Source organism: Theobroma cacao, chromosome 6, assembly GCF_053813885.1.
Source record: "Theobroma cacao isolate CCN51 chromosome 6, ASM5381388v1, whole genome shotgun sequence".
NCBI classification, from domain to species: domain Eukaryota; kingdom Viridiplantae; phylum Streptophyta; class Magnoliopsida; order Malvales; family Malvaceae; genus Theobroma; species Theobroma cacao.
The window spans coordinates 4,235,532-4,255,774 of record NC_142644.1 but is presented as its reverse complement, the minus strand read 5'-3'; the positions used below and the strand labels follow the sequence as shown (position 1 = coordinate 4,255,774).

Here is a 20,243-nt window from a genome sequence, read left to right as displayed (position 1 = left end):
ATCTAGTACCAATGTAGTGAGTTTCTCAATTTTGTACTGTGTCAAGGTGGTGAGTCCTCCGATAAGAGCAAGGAAATTGCATCCGAGGACCAGTAGACAGAGTGCTTCGAAAGTCTACATTCTAGACATTGTGAGTAAACTTACTGTCATTTTAATTATCTAGGGTGGTTTTTAGATGATTTCATGAATTCTATGGAAAAAAGAATTTAAAAAGGTAAATTTTCATGTTTTATGAATAAATGTGTTTCAATGAAATTAAATTATAAATTGTTTTGAAATTAATAGTGATTTTGAAAAATAGAGTACACGAAGACTGTTGATTGTGGCAATTTGATTATTTAAATTGATTAGCTTATGATAAATCGAGCATGATTGGCTAGTTGGCAATTGTATTGAAATGCGAATTGTTTGGTTGCCTTGAAAGACTGTGAATTACAAAATTGCCATATCATGTTATTGAGTTTTATTGTATGGTGGATTATATATATTAATTAATCACTACAGTAGGGGGTTTCTGTGGACCAGCCTTTTAGAGGGACACAGTAAATCCCATTATATTCTTACCTCGAACGGAGAGGCGCGTAAGGTATCTCCTGGGGTAAAGCTTAGGGTTCACTTCACGCCAAACCACCACGTGAGGGAGAACTCAGCCAACGCCAAGGAATGACTATGTTTTCAAAACAAAAACATGATTTATGTGAAATGTGAATTTTAAGAGCCTTGACGGTCTCGATAAGATGCCTCGGCCAAGGTGTCCTTAAGAATGGATTTATGGCACAAGCATAGTTTTTATGAGATTCATAAGCCTCTTTATGTATTTTAAATGAAATGTATTCTAATGCTGTGACCCAGTTTACGATGATTTACTTTATTGTCTCCATGTACTCAACTCTAGATATTTATGATGATGTATGTTTACTCATTGGGATTTTATAATCTCACTACCCTCTTTTCCACTCATTTCAGGTTCAGTATAGACTATAGATAGCTGATCTCATCGAGGACTACCGTTGGATCTGCATTTTCCAAACCGTAAGTTTACAGTCCTCTTTACTTTTGTTTATTCGGGGTCCCTCTTGTTATTGTAAATTAAATTAAATATTTTGGCTTACTGTATTACAGTATGTATAAATTTATTTAGCTTTTACGCTATAAAAATTATTCACGTATAACTCTATAAATATTATTTTATAAGAAAGTAGAATATTTTACTTAATATTTCTTTTATTTTCTTATTATATTCAAATAACCGTAATTTCGTTTTAAATGAAGATTTTACACTTTTAAACTCATTTTGAATATGAATTATGTGTTTTGTACTTGTATATTACATTTTAGCTAGTTTCAAAATTTTTTAGAAAAAAATGACCGAAATACCCCTGTGAGATGAAAATTAATATTTTATTTGTTTTTAGTTGGAAACAGTTTAAAATTTTTTTAGAACACGATATTTGATAATGGTTGCTCACAAGGGAAATGAGAAACTGATAATAAAGCTTTGCGAGGTTTCGGATTGGCATTCTGGGGCAACGAGTGTCTACCGGGACACCGCGACGGTTGTCACGGGCCCGAGGGGAGTACCGGGTCATGACATCACCTTTCTGTTTTTGCTCACTAAGATTTTATATCTCACCACACGTAAATTCTATTTTGTTTCAAATCCGTAGTTCTTTGGTTGGCTTACTCGAAGAGTCTTCTTTTAATTAGCATTTGATAAGTGGATATCAAGGCATCCCGTAAAGGTTACCCACCTTAGTTAAGTTGCTCTGTTAAGTCTAAATTCGAGTCATACTTTTCATTGACTAAAACTTTGATAAATGCTTATATCTGACCATTGGTCAATGCACTATATGTTGAGATATGAATTTGTGAATTTCTTGGTTTTTAATAATTTTACACATATACTTGTATTTGGAAAAATGTTATAAATTTACAAAGAAAATATAATGTTTTGAGTATAAATACGCAAACATGTATATTAAATAAGATAAAGTCTTCTCCAAATGTTATATTTGGATATTTAGATGATTTGGTATTTGAGGCTTGCTTGGGTCAAGTGAACTTACTTATTAGGTTCAGGACGGGTTATGATATATATTCTAATTTATAACACTTAAATTAAGATAAATAAAAAAATAAAACTCAAGAAAGTAAATGCTAATATTGGTGTATATTATTTTTGTAAAATCAATTCTCTAAACTAGCATTACATAAGTATTGTACCAGTATTGCACAAGTGTTGTACGAGATTAAAACGAATAAGAAAAAATAACTTTAAACAATTCTAACATATAATACTAATAATAATGCTAAACAAAAATATATATATTAAATTCAATAAGCGACAAAAAGCTAATATCAAAACAAATCAAAGTGCCAACAAACAGATTCAATTCTAAAAAAAGACATAAGACAAATTCTAACCCATGTTTACCCATAAATATCGAATTTGATAAGAGAATTATTAAAACGTACAGACATCACCACAAGTAAGAACAAAAACAGCATCACCAATGATAATGTTAAACTAAACATTTGGCATTTTCCTTTAAATATTCCTTCATTATCTATTAAAAGCAAATTTAATAATTTTTTACATATTAAATACAACACCAAAACATTATTACTGATATTACCTCAAAAAAATCGAAACGTGACTAGAAAACTTTAAAAGCCGAGCACGACTATCGTTACAAGTTGATAATAAAAAGTGAAATTTAGGGTTTGAGGAGATAAAAAATAACGAAAATTTCAAAAATAAAAATAAAAAATTAATAAAAAGTTATTCAATAGCCAACTTAAGATATTATACTATATCTTTTATAAATGAAATATTTTATTTTTCTGTTGCATAGTCGACCTAAAAAAATGTATTATAGTTTCAAAAATAACATTGCACAAGTATTGCACAAGATTAAAATGAATAAGAAAAAAATAATTTTAAACAATTCTTGACTATAATGTTAATATTAATTGTAAATAAAATAAAAGCATTTAATTGATAAGAAATATCATGCAACTAAAAAATAATTTTTAAACTCTTTATATTCACAATAATTTTCTTTAATACCTCTTTATTGTTAGAAAAAATTTTGTCTATTATAACACTTTTTTTAATAATTCCATAACTCTTGTTATTAACTATTGAGGTAATAAATACCTTTTAAAAATAAGATAAAAAAATATCAATATAAATTTATATAAATATGTGTGTGTGTGTGTGTGTGATAAACTTGACAAAATTAATAGCATACCTTATGACATAAGCACCTTTTTTAAATATCTTTAAATAACTTTCACTCTATACTTAAATAGATATAGTATAGTTCACAAACATACTTTGTATTTCCTAAAAATTATAAAATTATAATTTTAAAAACAAAAGTCTACTTATTTAATCTTATTACGTAAGCAACTCATTCTTTTTTTAACATCATATGAAGATTATCTTTCTTTATTATCGAAGATCTTAAAAAGATATTTTTAGCCAACATAGTGAGATACAAATTCTGAAAACAAATAAAATAATTAAAAAATATAACAAATATATATCCTAATCTAAAGAAAAACTCTAAATTAATAATAATAAAAAAATTACCTTTCAAAAAATATCACTAAACTGAAAGATATTTGTAAAAAGATATCATATTAGGATAATCGAAAAATAGAAAATTAAAAGTAAAACAAAAACTAGTAATAACTAACTAAGTCGAAAAGCATTGAAGCATTTTTTGGTTAAACAATCAATTATTTATATCTAGGGATGTGAACGGGTAGAGTACTCGTTAATTTTGAAGTACCCGAACTCTAACCTTATTAAAAATCAAATACCCTAACTCTATTAACGACTCGAATAATTTTAAAAATTACTACCCTAACCCTAATATATTCTCACTACCCTATAATTATCCTAACCTATTCAAATACCTTATTACATAAAAAATTATTAAAATCTTTTTCATAGGTACCCAATTACCTAATTAACTTTTCTAATATCATAACTTTCCTTTAGATTTATATGTTATAAGTTTATATAAACAAAGGTATATATATTGTAATTAATAATATTATGAGTTATAATTTTTACAATGTTAACACAAAATAGAAAGTAAATATATTCATATTTAAAGTGTATATATATATATATACACACACACACGCATACATAAAAAATATTTTAATATATATAAAATAGTAATTATATTCCTTATAAATGAATCTAATATATATATATATATATATATAATATTAAAAGACATTACAAGGTAATTAATAATTATAGTTTCATGAATTATTTAACTATACGAGTTCGTCTTTAATTACGTAAATAAAAAAAATAATTAGGTTTTAAAACTATTCTAATCTCACAACTTCTCTTTAGGTTTATAGAAGTTTATATAAACAAAGTTATATATATTATAATTAACAATTTTATACGTTATAATTTTGTAATGTTAACACAAAATAAAAAGTAAATATGTTTATATTTAAAGAATATATATACTACAAATATTTTAATATATATAATAGTAATTATATTTCTTATAAATTAACATAATATAATATATATATATATATATTAAAAGACATTACAAGTTAATTAATAATAATAGTTTCAAGAGTTAATTTAATTAATTATAAGGATTTTTTCTTAATTTCATGAAATTAAAAAAAACATTTAGGTTCCAAAACTATTATAATCTTAAAAGCTTTCTTTAAGTATATATATTATAAGATTATATAAACAATGATATATATATTATAATTAATAATTTTATAAGTCATAATTTTTGTAATGTTAAAACAAAATAAAAAGTAAATATATTTATTATTAAAAGTATATATATAATAGTAATTATATTTCTTTATAATATGATATAATATTCAAATTATTTAAACATAATTAACAATCTAATAATTTTTTAATTTAAATATATTAATGTCATCATATTAATAATTAGAGTAATAATACTTTTCATATATTTGTTAGTTTCCAACAAAAAAAATTGCTTGTAAAGTTAGTAAAAATTATAAATTTTTAATTTAATTATTAAAATAATAATAAAATAGTTATAAATAGTAATCAAGTTCGGGTAACGGATACCCAAGAGGTGGTACACAAACCCTACCTGAACCCGATACGGGTAGTGAAATCACTACTCGAACCTGTCTCAAACCTAGTTATAGAATACCCTAACCATATATAATTGGGTCGAATATTCGTGGGTACCCTATAACCGGTACCTATTACCATCTCTATTTATATCAATAATAAAACCCCCACAACCGATGGTAAAACCCACCTCATTCTAAAAATAATCGAGATCCCTACAATCAAAAAACACCATGAAGTCTTATAATACAAACAGACTCGACATGAAAAAACAACCGAGCAAATTGATAAAATTACACAAACACAATCCATCTAAACGCAACCAATACCACAATGAACTTAAAACTCTCACATAAAATAAGCAAAATAATAGCAGACAATAACCACAGTCACTTGAAAACAAAAAAAAAATTAAACACTAACCAAAAGTTTATTGTGGTTTGCAATAACTTAATTGAAATATTGCATTTGTATCTATACCCTTAATATTTACAAATGTCTCTTCTTTATCAAAATTCTTTTCCTCACAGCAAACCAATTTTGTCTCACACCAAAAGTCTTTAAATGGCGATGACTTTATTAAGAATCTACACCAATGGCCTAAAAGTTGCAATCATTCTGACTTCTATTTTCCTAATTAAATTTTCACCTCCATCAACTGGGACATAGTGAGATCATGGTGCAGTAAAACTTTTTTATATAGTAGATGTAACACCAAAGTGTCATTATTAGCATTTTCTCATAAAAATCGAAACATATCTAGAAAACTTTAGAAAGCTGATCACGATCGCCGTCGCTAGTCAATGATGAAAAGCGAAATTTAGGGTTTAAGAGGAGGAAAGTGAAAAATTCTAGGAGCAAAACAAAAGAACAATAAGATAACCTACGATATTGAATTATATCTTTTACAAATAACAAGCTTCATTTGTTATATAGCCAACTTAAGTCACTGTAAATTTCAAAAATAGCATTACACGAGTGTTGCACGAGATTAAAATGAATAAAAAATAATTTTAAACAATTTTAGATTATAATGTTAATAATAATTCTAAACAAAAGGAGATGTATGCAATTAACGAGAAAAAAAATACAACTAAAAAATAATTCTTAAACTCTTTATGTTCACAATAACCTGCTTCAACCCTAACTTAAACCTCTTCATTGTTAATAAAAATTTTATCGATTATGTCACCTTTTTAAATAAATCCATGCCTCATGTTAAAAACATGTAAGGCAAAAATACCTTTTTAAGAATAAAATAGAAAAATATCAATATATATATATATATGATAAATTTGAAAAAATTAATACCATACCTTATCACATGAGAACCTTTTTTTAAAATCTTTGAATAATTTTTACTCCTCACTTTAATACACGTAGTATTAGTCCATTAACATACCATTTAGCTATTTGTATTTCTAAAAAAATATAAAATTATAATTTAAAAAATAAAAGTCTAATTATTTAATCTTAATATGTAAACAACTAACGCCTTTTTTTAACATCTTATCCTCCCACTTATGAAAGTGATCTTTCTTTTAATCCATAATTTTCATAAGATATTTTTATTCTACACAACAAGATACACATTCTGAAAACAAATAGAACAATTGTTGAAAATGGTTTCTATACTCGCACTAAGTTTTTTGAATACTACTCAACAATGGAGTCCCACACCAAAACAATTTTGAGCTAAGAAAGAAAAAGTCATGTGATTGCTATCTTGTGACTTACTTACTATGTCAATTTCTTTTATCTTTAATTTTTCATTTTATTATTCCTTGTTGATATCTTTTCTATTAGTTACAACGCTACGATAGCTTCCATGTGTTTAAGGCTTGATTGTATTTCCAATGCAAGGAACCAAACTTGGAATGGCTCACCTAGCTATCATTGTTTGTCCACTTGTCCTTTATGTTTATTTTCTTATTTTTTCTATCTCATGTAACCTGATACTACAAAAAAGGAATTGCATGAAGAAAATGTTAGGTTCTGCACCATTTTACTACAAAGCATTTTCATTTTCTTCTCTAGTTTTAGCTTTTCTCTTAGAAAAGTATTTTTTTTATTCTCTCAAAGTTTTGGTTTTAGATCCATTCACAACAACAATTAAGAAATCATTGTGACTTCCATTTTCTCTATTGCATACCACAATAAGCTTAAAACCCCAATATAAAATAAGCAAAATATCAATAGACAATAACCACACTCATATGAAAACAAGAAAAAATTAAGCACTAACTAAAAGTTTATTATGGTTAGCAGTACCCAAATTGAAACACTGCATTCGTATCAATCACCCTGATTCTTTCAAACATCCATTTTCCCTTAACATCCTTTTCTTCGAAGCAAACCAACTTCGTCACATACAAAAAATCTTCAAATAGTTATGGCTCTATTAAGATCTGCCCCAATGACATGAAAGTTGCAATTATTGTGACTTCCATTTTCTCTATTATAGTTTTGCCTCTATTAGTTGGGACATAATGAGAGCATGGTGCAGTAAATTAAAATGGTGTTGGGGTCAAAGCCTCATGGTTGTGTGAACAAGTGCTTGAATTGCAGGCCTTGCATGGCTACTCTAATTATTCCTTCCCACCAATGGAAACATTTTTAAGCAACATATCATGATGATAAAGGTGATAGCTATTATCTTCTCTCATGAAAATGCAAACGTGAGGATAAGTTTTTTTATCCTTGACCATAACCTACCACTCCCTTCTAACACTAGATCTTTCAATTTATATATATTAAATCTTAACATATATATTAGAATAAGATGATATGACAATAAGTTTCTATCCATGTGCAAAATTTCATGTGCAAAATAAATACTAAATTATAATGTACTTAAAGTGTTCCACTTCCAATTACATGCAAATCTCAAGCATGAAAAAACTAATCTCTACCTCCATAATTAGATTTTCAGCAAATCAAACTAAAAATGGCAATGCCAAGCTTTCCTTGATTGGATGCTAGATAATGAAAACATTTATTTGTTCCCATAAAAAAAATTGAAACATTGCAAAGTACCAAAGTTCGATCATTTTACAGTATTTGACATTTTCCTTCACTCCAAGAATAAAAAAAATATAAGCGAGAAATAGCTAATACCAAGGCAAAGTAAAGTGGTAATAAACAAGATTCAATTCTAGAAAAAAAGATCAAAGGAAGCCTCGACCCGTGCTTACCATCAACATCGAATTAGTCAAGAGAATCGTCAAAACACATTGGTCTCACCATAGATAAGAACAAAAAACACTATCACCAAGATCGTGTTAAAACCAAATATTTGACATTGTCCTTTCTATATTCCTTCACTTTATCATTAAAAGCGAATAAAGTAAACTTTTGTATATAGTAGATGCAACACCACAATGTCGTTACTAGCATTATCTCAAAAAGATGAAAACTTGTATATAGTAGATGCAACACCACAGTGTCATTACTAGCATTATCTCAAAAAGATCAAAACTATGTCTAGGAAACTTGTAAAGTCGAAAGCCATCATCATCCAACTCAATGATGATAAACCAAATCTAGGGTTTTATGTCACGACCCGGTACTCCCTTCGAGCCCGTGACAACCGCCGCGGTGTCCCGGTAGACACTTATTGCCCGGAATGTCAACCCGAAACCCCGCAAGGCTTTACTATCAGTTTCTCTGTTTCCTTGTGAGCAACCATTGTCAAATATCGTGTTCTAAAATATTTTAAGCTGTTTCCAACTTTAAACAAATAAAATATTAATTTTTCGTCTCACAAGGGTATTTTGGTCATTTTTCTCAAAAATTTTAAAACTGGCTAAAACGTAATATACAAGTACAAAACACACAATTCATATTCAAAATGAGTTTAAAAGTCTAAAATCTTCATTTAAAACGAAATTATGGTTATTTGAATATAATAAGAAAATAAAAAAAATATTAAGTAAAATATTCTATTTTCTTATAAAACAATATTTATAGAGTTATACGTGAATAATTTTTATAACGTAAAAGCCAAATAAATTTATACATACTTAAATACAGTAAGCCAAAATATTTAATTTAATTTACAATAACAAGAGTGCCCCCGAATAAACAAAAGTAAAGAGGACTGTGAACCTACGGTTTGAAAAATGCAGATCCCACTGTAGTCCTCGATGAGATCAGCTATCTACAGTCTATACTGAACCTGAAATGGGTGGAAAGGAGGGTGGTGAGATTATAAAATCTCAATGAGTAAACAAACATCATCCTAAACATCTAGAGTTGAGTACATGGAGACAATAAAGTAAATCATCATAAACTGTGTTATAGCATTAGAACACATTTTATTCGAAACACGTAAAGAGGCTTATGAATCTCATAAAAATCTAGGCTTGTGCCATAAATCCATTCTCGGGGACACCTTGGCCGAGGCATCCTACCGAGACCGCCAAGGCTATTAAAATTCACATTTCACATAAATCATGTTTTTGTTTTGAAAACATAGCCGTTCCTTGGCGTTGGCTGAGTTCCCCCTCACGTGGTGGTTTAGCGTGAAGTGAACCCTAAACTTTACCCCAGGAGATACCCTACGCGCCTCTCCGTTCGAGGTAAGAATATAATGGGGTTTACCGTGCCCCTCTAAAAGGCTGGTCCACAGAAACCCCCTACTGCAGTGATTAATTAATATATAATCCACCATATAATAAAACTCAATAACATGATATGGTAATTTTGTAATTCGTAGTTTTTCAAGGTAACCAAACAATTCGCATTTCAATACAATTGCCAACTAGCCAATCATGCTCGATTTATCATAAGCCAGTTAATTTAAACAATCAAATTGCCACAATTAACAGTCTCCGTGTACTCTATTTTTCAAAATCACTATTAATTTCAAAACAATTTATAATTTAATTTCATTGAAACTCATTTATTCATAAAACATGAAAATTTATCTTTTTAAATTCCTTTTTCCATAGAATTCATGAAAGCATTTAAAAACCACCCTAGATAATTAAAATGACAGTAAGTTTACTCACAATGTCTAGAATGCAGACTTTCGAAGCACTCTGTCTACTGGTCCTCGGATGCAATTTCCTTGCCTTTATCGGAGGACTCACCACCTTGACACAGTACAAAATCGAGAGTTTCACCAAGTTGGTACTAAATCAAAATTAAACTAATTTAGACTACCAATGCATGATATGGAATGCAAAAATGCACTGGTAACTATCTAAACCCGGTATTGGCCTAATTCGTCTTATCACCCGATTAAATTCCTAACGGGTCCGTTTAAACTCCAATTTAATTCTTTTCAGTTTCTATACCTCAATTGCACCCAAATTAACTTAATGTCCCTCAGTGTGGTGCAAATTATCAGTCCCAATAGCAAATTACGAAAATACCCCTAGTGGGTAAAAATTCGTATTTTTGCTCTGAAAATTCCCATTATTTTTCTAGGCTCATAATTCATCATTCCTTAACCAATTCTCCTAGAATAAAATCAAACTCATCCTCACTCACTACATGGTAAATTCAGCCATTAATGGTTGGGGGAGAAAATAAATTCTTTTCTTGTTGTTTTGTTTCTAAATATGCTAAACTAACTAAAAACACTAACATAAATTAAAATCAAATAAATCCAACAACTTTCTCTCTCCTAACCCATTTTTCCAGAATTTAATTCATCATGAAAACATGTAATTTAATCATGGAAAATAAAGAGAAATGCTTGGGATTAAGAAAACTCAAGCTTAATAGAAAAAACTCACCTTTTTCACTTAATTTCCTTGAAAATTCACACTTTTTCTTTGATTTTCTCTCTCTAGGGTTTTGTTTTTGTTTTCTCTCTCTTCTTGCTGGTTTGGCCGGCCATGGGGTGGAAGATGGGCTGATTTTGTGCCTTTTAAAAAGGAAAATAATAAATTAATAAAGGCATGACACATGGCATCATGTCATTGGCCCGTTTTTAAAATTTTAAAAATTTAAACATTTTATCTCCACCACATGTTTAGTCAAGGGTCAAAGATGAAGACAAGGAAGACCATGTGCTGGAAAAAATATCCTGGTGGTGAAAAATTACAATTTTGCCCCTGAGGTGGCAAAATTACCATTTTACCCCTATACTCCAAATTATACCGAAATTAAAATTTTTCACTTCTAAACCTCAAATCATACTTCAATAAGTCAAATTATACTCTAATAAGTCAAATGGGATCAAAAAAATCTTTTCTAAAATTCCCATTTTGTCCCCAGGTGGCAAATGACCATTTTGCCCCTAGTTAGTGAAAATTCCGATTTGACTCCAAATTGATCCTCAAACTCCAAATTACCATTTTAAGTCATCCATGAACTATGAAACTCTTAATCTCACCTTAAAATTCCTATTTGATCTAGTTCGAGGATTAAATAAACTTTGTTGTACCTCTAGGTACAATACCGACTTTTGTAAATTTTTCGGGACTCTCCTAGCATGCAATCATGCTATCATCACATGTATGTCATGAATAGTATTTTATAAGGTCGGGCTTTACATTTTAAGAGAAAAAAAGTGACAAAAAATTTAGGAGCAATAATAATAAAAAATTAAAAAAAAAAAAGCTGATGTGTAGCTAACCTAAGACATCGTACTATACCTTTTACAAATGACGCATTTTGTTTTATGTTAGAATGAAAAAAAAAAAGAAGACATCTTCGGGAGTGTAGAAAATAAGCTTACAAGCCTAATTTGACATAAAGGAAGGCTTACAAACCCAAACAAGCTTGAATAAATATTAAGATCGTGAACTTGAATAAACATTTTCATCATCTTTTTCTAATAGGGATAATTTTCACCATTAAAAAATTAAAGTTTTACTAGAGATTGTCCCTCACCTAGAGGAGTGGTCGTAAGAGCTATTGCCATGATCTTTGAGCTTTATGGATCTTTCCTCAAGGTATTTAAACTTATAAATCTAACACCAATGCTCTGATATCAATTGTTAGAATTATTAAGCTTAAAAGAATAAACTCAAGAAGGGGGTGAATTAAGTGTTTTGATATCTATTTAAAAAATCTCCTTTTTTGTGTAAATAAAAAACTCTTTTGTAAATCAAACACAAGAAGCCATTAGAAATCAAGCAAAAAGAGTTTTAAGTGCCTTTTGTTGGAAAGCTTTGAAATAATGAGCATGTAAGTACATAAGTAAGAAAATCAAGTAAGCAAAAAGGGCACAAGAGATTTATAGAGGTTTGGCCTTAATGCCTACGTCCTCTCCTTTGGCTCACCAAGGAGTTAAAAATCCACTAACTCAAATATTTTCTAAAGGCTGAAATATAACTTACAGAAAGAACTTTTTCACGGGCTCAAGCATAACCCTTACACTTGGTTTTTTAAGAATCAAGCAAAACTTATAACTTGCTTTTGCAAGGATCAAGCAAAACCTATACAACTATCTTTTCAAGAGTTAAGGTATAACCACTTCTAAGTTATTTACCTTTTCAAGAATAAGGTATAATTTTTTCAAGAGATTACAAAGAATAAGAATGATGCTCAAGGAGTTTGCCTTTAAATAAGCAGAATACAACTATGAATATCATATAGGAGATCTTCAAGGCTTCATGAAGGAGTAAGAGTTCAGCTCAACAATCAACAAAAGATGAAAACACTAAGTTTGAAGAATAAGAAGGAAGAATTTTTCTTGGAGGATTCACTCTTGCCTAATATTTCTTCTCAATGTGCGCTCTTCTCTCACAAAGGAATTTTAGCCTTTCTTTTATATTTAAAGATCTCAAATTAGCCGTTAAGCTTTTGAATTTCAAAATTCTGACAGTTAACCGTGTATTTTTCTAGCTTGTCTAAAGGGATGTTTTGATACTTGCGATCTGAGTCTCGATACTTTAAGTTCTTTTCTTGTTAATGGCTCAATACTTTAGATGTCTTTCTTGATACTTTATGTTTCATGCACAATTTTGACTAAGCCTTCTCTTGATACCATATTCCCTTGGTCTTGATTCATTTCAGTTTGCTATCTGGAATTTGCCTTATAAGATGTCATTTTAATACTCTTACAAATTGATCTCGATAATGATTTACTTGGCGATTTTGAATTTTAAATTTTGAAGTTCTGATCTCGATATTGATCCAATGTGCCTCGGTACTTAGGCATTTCCTCTCTATTGTTCACTCTCTGAAAATGTTGTCTCGATATTGAAGATTTTTCTTCTCGATACATTTGGACTTCTTCTCTTGAATCTGAATTTTGAAGGCATAGTATCAAAATTCTAAAAATGTTTCTCCATACACAAATCCTTGCTTTATGGAATTTTGTACTGCTAAGAAGTTGTCTCAATATTTGATGCTCTTGCTCTTGATACTTTAATTTTTATTTTTTGGAAATCTAACTCTTCTTGAGTGGAGTGTTGATACCGTCCATTGAGGTCTTAATGCGTTTTTTTTCTTTGGTTGTTTCTTTAGGAATACACAAACAAACTAATTTTGATACCCTTTGTCACAACCTGGTACTCCCCTCGAGCCCGTGACAACCATCGCGGTATCCCGATTGACACTCATTATCCGGAATGTCAACCGGGACCCCGCAAGGCTTTAATATTAACTTCTCATTTCCAACTTAAAATAATATTTTTCGAGTCATACGTAAATAATTTTTTGTAGTGTAAAAGCTAAATAAATTTATACATACTGAAATACAATAAGCCAAAATATTTAATTTAATTTGCAATAACAAGAGGGCCCCCGAATAAACAAAAGTAAAGAGGATTGTGAACCTACAATTTGAAAAATGCAGATCCAATGATAGTCCTCGATGAGATCAGCTATCTACAGTCTATTGAACCTGAAATGGATGGAAATGAGGGTGGTGAGATTATAAAATCCCAGTGAGTAAACAGACATCATCATAAACATCTATAGTTGAGTACATGAAAACAATAAAGTAAATCATCGTAAATTGGGTCACAGCATTAGAATACATTTCATTTAAAATACGTGAAGAGGCTTATGAATCTCATAAAAACTAGGTTTGTGCCATAAATCCATTCTCGGGGACACCTTGGCCGAGGCATCCTACCAAGACCACCAAGGCTATTAAAAATTCACATTTCACATAAATCATGTTTTTGTTTTGAAAACATAGTCGTTCCTTGGAGTTGGCTGAGTTTTCCCTCACATGGTAGTTTGGAGTGAAGTGAACCCTAAGCTTTACCTCAAGAGATACCCTACACGCCTCTCCGTTCGAGGTAAGAATATAATAGGGTTTACTATGCCCCTCTAAAAAGCTAGTCCACAGAAACTCCCTACTGCAATGATTAATTAATATATAATCCACCATATAATAAAATTTTGACGGTATGACAGGGCTAATGAAATACTACCCAGCCTGCAAGGGTAAAATAAAACAATTCATATAATTCATAAAACACAACACAGCCAATCATGCCAACACAATACCAATATAACATAAGCCATCAATTTAAACAATCAAATTGCCACAATTAACAGTCTCCGTGTACTCTATTTTTCAAAATCATTATTAATTTCAAAACAATTTATAAATTAATTTCATTAGAAAACTTTTATTCATAAAACATGAAAATTTACCTTTTAAAAATCCATTTTTCCATAGAATTCATGATATCATATAAAAACCACCCTAGATAATTAAAATGACAGTAAGTTTACTCACAATGTCTAGAATGCAGACTTTCGAAGTACTCTGTCTACTAGTCCTCGGATGCAATTTCCTTGCCTTTATCGGAGAACTCACCACCTTGACACAATACAAAATTGAGAAATTCACCACATTGATACTAAATTGAAATTAAACTAATTTAGGCTACTAATGCATGATATGGAATGCAAAAAGAAATGTCTGAATAGCCGTTTAAATACAATATTCGACCTAATTCCCACTATTCTCGGTCTAATCGGCTAAAATCTTCAATTTAACTCCAAATCGATTCTTTTCACTTTCTACACTCCAATTATACCTAAATTACCTTAGTGACTGTGAATGAGGTTCAATTTATCGATCCCGGGTCAATAATTACACATGTCCATATGTTGAGCAAAAATTCGTATTTTCGTACCAAAATTTCCCATTTAATTTCTATCCTCACCAAACATCAAATATCACCAAAATATCATGAAATATCATCAAATTCAGCCACAATATTCTCCCTAGGAAATTCAGCCAATGATGGTAATGGGGGAAAATGAATTCTTTTCTTGTTGTTTTGTTTCTAAATATGCTAAACTAACTTAAAACACTAACATAACTTAAAATCAAATCAATCTAACTTCATTCTCTCTCCATACCCATTTGGGCAGCCATGAATTCACCATGAAAACATGAAATCTAACCATGGAAAATAAGGAGAAAAGCATGGGAAAGATAGATCACAAGTCAAAATCAAGAAATTTTACCTTTGATTGCTTGATTCCTTGAAATCCCATACTTTTTCTTTAATTTTCCCACCTAGGTTTCTTGATTTTCTTTTCCTCTCTTTGTTCTTGCTATGGCCGGCCACATGAAGAGAAAATAAGCTGATTTTTGCTGATTTTAAAGCTAAAAAAATAAATGGATATTAACTTGACACATGTCACCATCTCATTGGTCCATTTTTAATTTCTTAACTATTAAGCTTTCTCTCTCCACCACTTAAATTCCTTCAATTATCCATGATAATATTGGATAAAATCCATGTGCTGGACAAGTGCCGGGTGTATAAAATTACAATTTTGCCCTTGAGGTGGCAAAATTACCATTTTACCCCTATGCTCCGAAAATACTGGGATTACAATTTTTTTTCACTTATCAACCTCAATTTATACTCCAATGAGTCAAATGTGATCAATCGTGATCAACAACTTCTTCCAATATTTCAATTTTATCCTCAAGTGGCAAAATTACCATTTTACCCCTAGATAGTGAAAATTCTGATTTGACTCCAAATTAATCCTCGAACTCTGAATCACCATTTTAAGTCATTCATTGACTGTAAAATTTTGAATTTCACCCTAAATTCTCTATTTGATCTAGTTTGAGGCTTAAATCAACTTTTATTGTTCCTCTAGGTACAATATCGACTTTTTTGTAAATTTTTCGAGACTCTCCTAGCATGCAAACATGTTATCCATCACATGTATGTCATGACAAGTATTTTATAAGGTCGGGCTTTACACCCTTTTTCGAGGTCTTGATACTTCAAGTTAGTTTTAGCCTCTTAACAAATATTGAACTTAAGCACCTAGCCTATTTGTTAATTAAAGTCATAGGGTTTTTTTAAAGTTCAGTGCACTAGGCATTCAATATTTTGATCATTAGCATTTGTCATATTAAAAAAAATGATCAATGATAAAGCTAACAATATGTACATGACCATGTTACTATTATGGCACACTTTGTTTTGCTTGGTAGTTAATGCAATCCTACCCTTTGTTATAGGGTCGATGGCTTAATGCACCGTACCCACTTTGTTTAATTGTTCTTCTTGACTATTTGTCCACAATCTATTTAAATGGTTATTTGATTAGTATTTGGATTAAATTCTTGGTATTTGTATCGATTTCGATATTTAAATTTTGATGACTTTGAATTGGAATGATTCTGGACTTGTTTTAAGAACTTAGAATGAATGGTATTCTATATACAAAAACTATGTTCTGTGAAGAAGGTATCGAGACTTCAAGATGAAGTATCGATACTGAAATACCCCATACTTTGATATGGTGATAAATAAAGTTGATCGAATGCAAATTGAGGTCAATTAAAATGTTTAAAAGTGATAAAACACGAAAGGAGTAGGTTAGGATAAAATATTTCGTAAGTGAGAAATAATAATAAAATAATAATAATTTTATCGGAGGAGAATTTGTGAGATAAAAGGCGATTTGGAAGTCAAGTGAGGTATAATAAGGTATTTTGGATACCAAGGAGACAAGATAAAATTTTTAGAATAAAATAATATTTTATTAATAAAATAATATTAAAATATTAATATTTAGCCTGATATCGAAATCAGTCATGAAGAAGGATCATATGGTTCATCCAAGTGGGGGAGAAGATGACAAGCCCAACTCTATAAAAATATTTGTCATGACATACATGTGATGGATAGCATATTTGCATGCTAAGAGAGTCTCGAAAAATTTACAAAAGTCGGTATTGTACCTAGACGTACAACAAAGTTAATTTAAGCCTCGAACTAGATCAAATAGAGAATTCACGATGAAATTAAGAATTTTAAAGTACCAGAATGGTTTAATATGGTGATTCGGAGTTCGAGGATCAATTTGGAGTCAAACCGAAATTTTCGCTGTCCAGGGGTAAAATGGTCATTTGCCACCTGGGGACAAAATGAGAATTTTAGAAAAGATTTTCTTTTGCCCCATTTGACTTATTGGAGTATAATTTGACTTATTGGAGTAGGATTTGAGGTTTAGAAGTGAAAAATTTTAATTTCGGTATAATTTGGAGTAAAAGGGTAAAATGGTAATTTTACCACCCCATGGGTAAAATTGTAATTTTCCACCACCAAGACATTTTTCCAGCACATGGTCTTCTTTTATCCTCATTTTGACCATTGACTAACTATGTGGTGGAGATAAAAAGGATTAAAATTTTAAAATTTTAAAAATGGATCAATAAAAAAATGCCATGTGTCATACCTTTATTATTTTATTGTTTCTTTATAAAAAGGCATAAAATCAGCCCATTTTCTTCATATGGCCGGCCAAGCAAGGAAGAGAGAGAGAGAGAGAGGAAGAACAAAGGGAAAAACAAGAAAGCCTAGGTGAAAATTCAAAAAAAAAGTGAAGAAATCAAGGAAACAAGCTAGGTAAGTTAGAATTTCTTTAGTTCTCCTTGATACCTAGCTTATCCATGCTTTTGTTCTTGATTTTCATGGTTGAATATTGAGTTATTATGATGAATTCAATTCTAAAAAATGGGTTAGGAGAGAGAAAGTTGTTAGATTAATTTGATTTTAAGTTATGTTAGTGTTTTAAGTTAGTTTAGCATATTTAGAAACAAAACAACAAGAAAAGAATTTATTTTCTCCCACAACCCTTAATGGCCGAATTTACCATGCATTGAGTGAGGATGAATTTGATTTTCATTCTAGGAGAATTGGTTAAGAAATGATGAATTATGAGTCTAGAAAAATAATGGAAATTTTCAGAGCAAAAATACGAATTTTTACCCACTAGGGGTATTTTCGTAATTTGCTACCGAGACTGATAAATTGAATCTTATTCACAGTCATTAAGGTAATTTAAGTATAATTGGAGTGTAGAAAGTGAGAAGAATTGATTTGGAGTTAAATTGGAGATAATAGGCCGAATTAGGTCAGCATCGCATTTAAGCGGTAATCGGATAAGTTGTATATCATATCATGCATATATACTGAGCCTGAATTGATTTTGAAATACCCCATACTTTGATATGGTAATAAATAAAGTTGATCGAATGCAAATTGAGGTCAATTAAAATGTTTAAAAGTTATAAGAGATGAAAGGAGTAGTTTAGGATAAAACATTTCGCAAGTGAAAAAATAACAATAAAATAATAATAATTTTATTGAATGAGAATTTGTGAGATAAAAAGCGATTTGGAAGTCAAGTGACGCATAATAAGGTATTTTGGGTACCAAGGAGACAAGATAAAATTTTTAGAATAAAATAATATTTTATAAATAAAATAATATTAAAATATTAATATTTAGCCGGATGTCGAAGTCAATCAAGAAGAAGGATCATATGGTTGATCCAAGTGGGGGAGAAGATGACAAGCCCGACTCTATAAAAATATTTATCATGACATACATGTGATGTATAGCATGTTTGCATGCTATGAGAGTCCTGAAAAATTTACAAAAGTCGGTATTGTACCTAAAGGTACAATAAAGTTGATTTAAGTCTCGAACTAGATCAAATAGAGAATTTACAATGAAATTAAGAATTTTAAAGTCCTAGAATGGTTTAATATGGTGATTCAGAGTTCGAGGATCAATTTGGAGTCAAACCGAAATTTTCGCTATCTAGGGGCAAAATGGTCATTTGCCACCTGGGGACAAAATGGAAATTTTAGAAAAGATTTTTTTGGCCCCATTTGACTTATTGGAGTATAATTTGACTCATTGGAGTAAGATTTGAGGTTTAGAAGTGAAACATTTTAATTTCGGTATAATTTGGAGTAAAAGGGTAAAATGGTAATTTTGTCACCTCAGGGGCAAAATTGTAATTTTTCACCACCAGGACATTTTTCCAGCACATGGTCTTCCTTTATCTTCATTTTGACCATTGACTAATTGTGTGGTGGAGATAAAAAGGATTAAAATTTTTAAAGTTTTAAAAACGGGCCAATGACATGATGCCACGTGTTATGCCTTTATTAATTTATTATTTTTCTTTTTAAAAGGCACAAAAATCAGCTCATCTTCCACCCCATGGCTGGCCAAACCAGCAAGAAGAGAGAGAAAACAAAAACAAAACCCTAGAGAGAGAAAATCAAAGAAAAAGTGTGAATTTTCAAGGAAATTAAGTGAAAAAGGTGAGATTTTTTCTATTAAGCTTGAGTTTTCTTATTCCCAAGCATTTCTCTTTATTTTTCATGATTAAATTACATGTTTTCATGATGAATTCAATTCTGAAAAAATGGGTTAGGAGAGAGAAACTTGTTAGATGAATTTGATTTTAAGTTATGTTAGTGTTTTAAGTTAGTTTAGCATATTTAGAAACAAAACAACAAGAAAAGAACTTATTTTCTCCCACAATCATTAATGGCTGAATTTACCATGTGTTGAGTGAGGATAAATTTGATTTTCATTCTAGGAGAATTGGTTAAGAAATGATGAATTATGAGCCTATAAATATAATGGGAATTTTCAGAGCAAAAATACGATTTTTTACCCACTAGGGGTATTTTCGTAATTTGCTACTGAGACTGATAAATTGAATCTCATTCACAATCATTGAGGTAATTTAGTTATAATTGGAGTGTAGAAAGTGAGAAGAATTGATTTGGAGTTAAATTGGAGATAATAGGCCGAATTAGGTCAACACCGCATTTAAGCGATAGTCGGATAAGTTGTATATCCTATCATACATATATACCGAGCCTGAATTGATTTTATAATGGTCAAGCATTGATGTGATGAAT

At 30.0% G+C, this 20,243-nt stretch overlaps 1 long non-coding RNA gene across 1 annotated transcript; it reads right to left on the bottom strand.

Moving 5' to 3' along the window:
- Positions 1–9,118: 9,118 nt before the first annotated feature.
- On the bottom strand, positions 9,119–10,957 carry LOC148761995 (uncharacterized). Its single transcript, XR_016026894.1, has 3 exons — positions 10,858–10,957; positions 10,126–10,209; positions 9,119–9,290 (listed from the first exon to the last, which is right to left on the bottom strand). It is a non-coding gene; the product is annotated as an uncharacterized LOC148761995 (long non-coding RNA).
- Between the last annotated feature and the right edge of the window lie 9,286 nt (positions 10,958–20,243).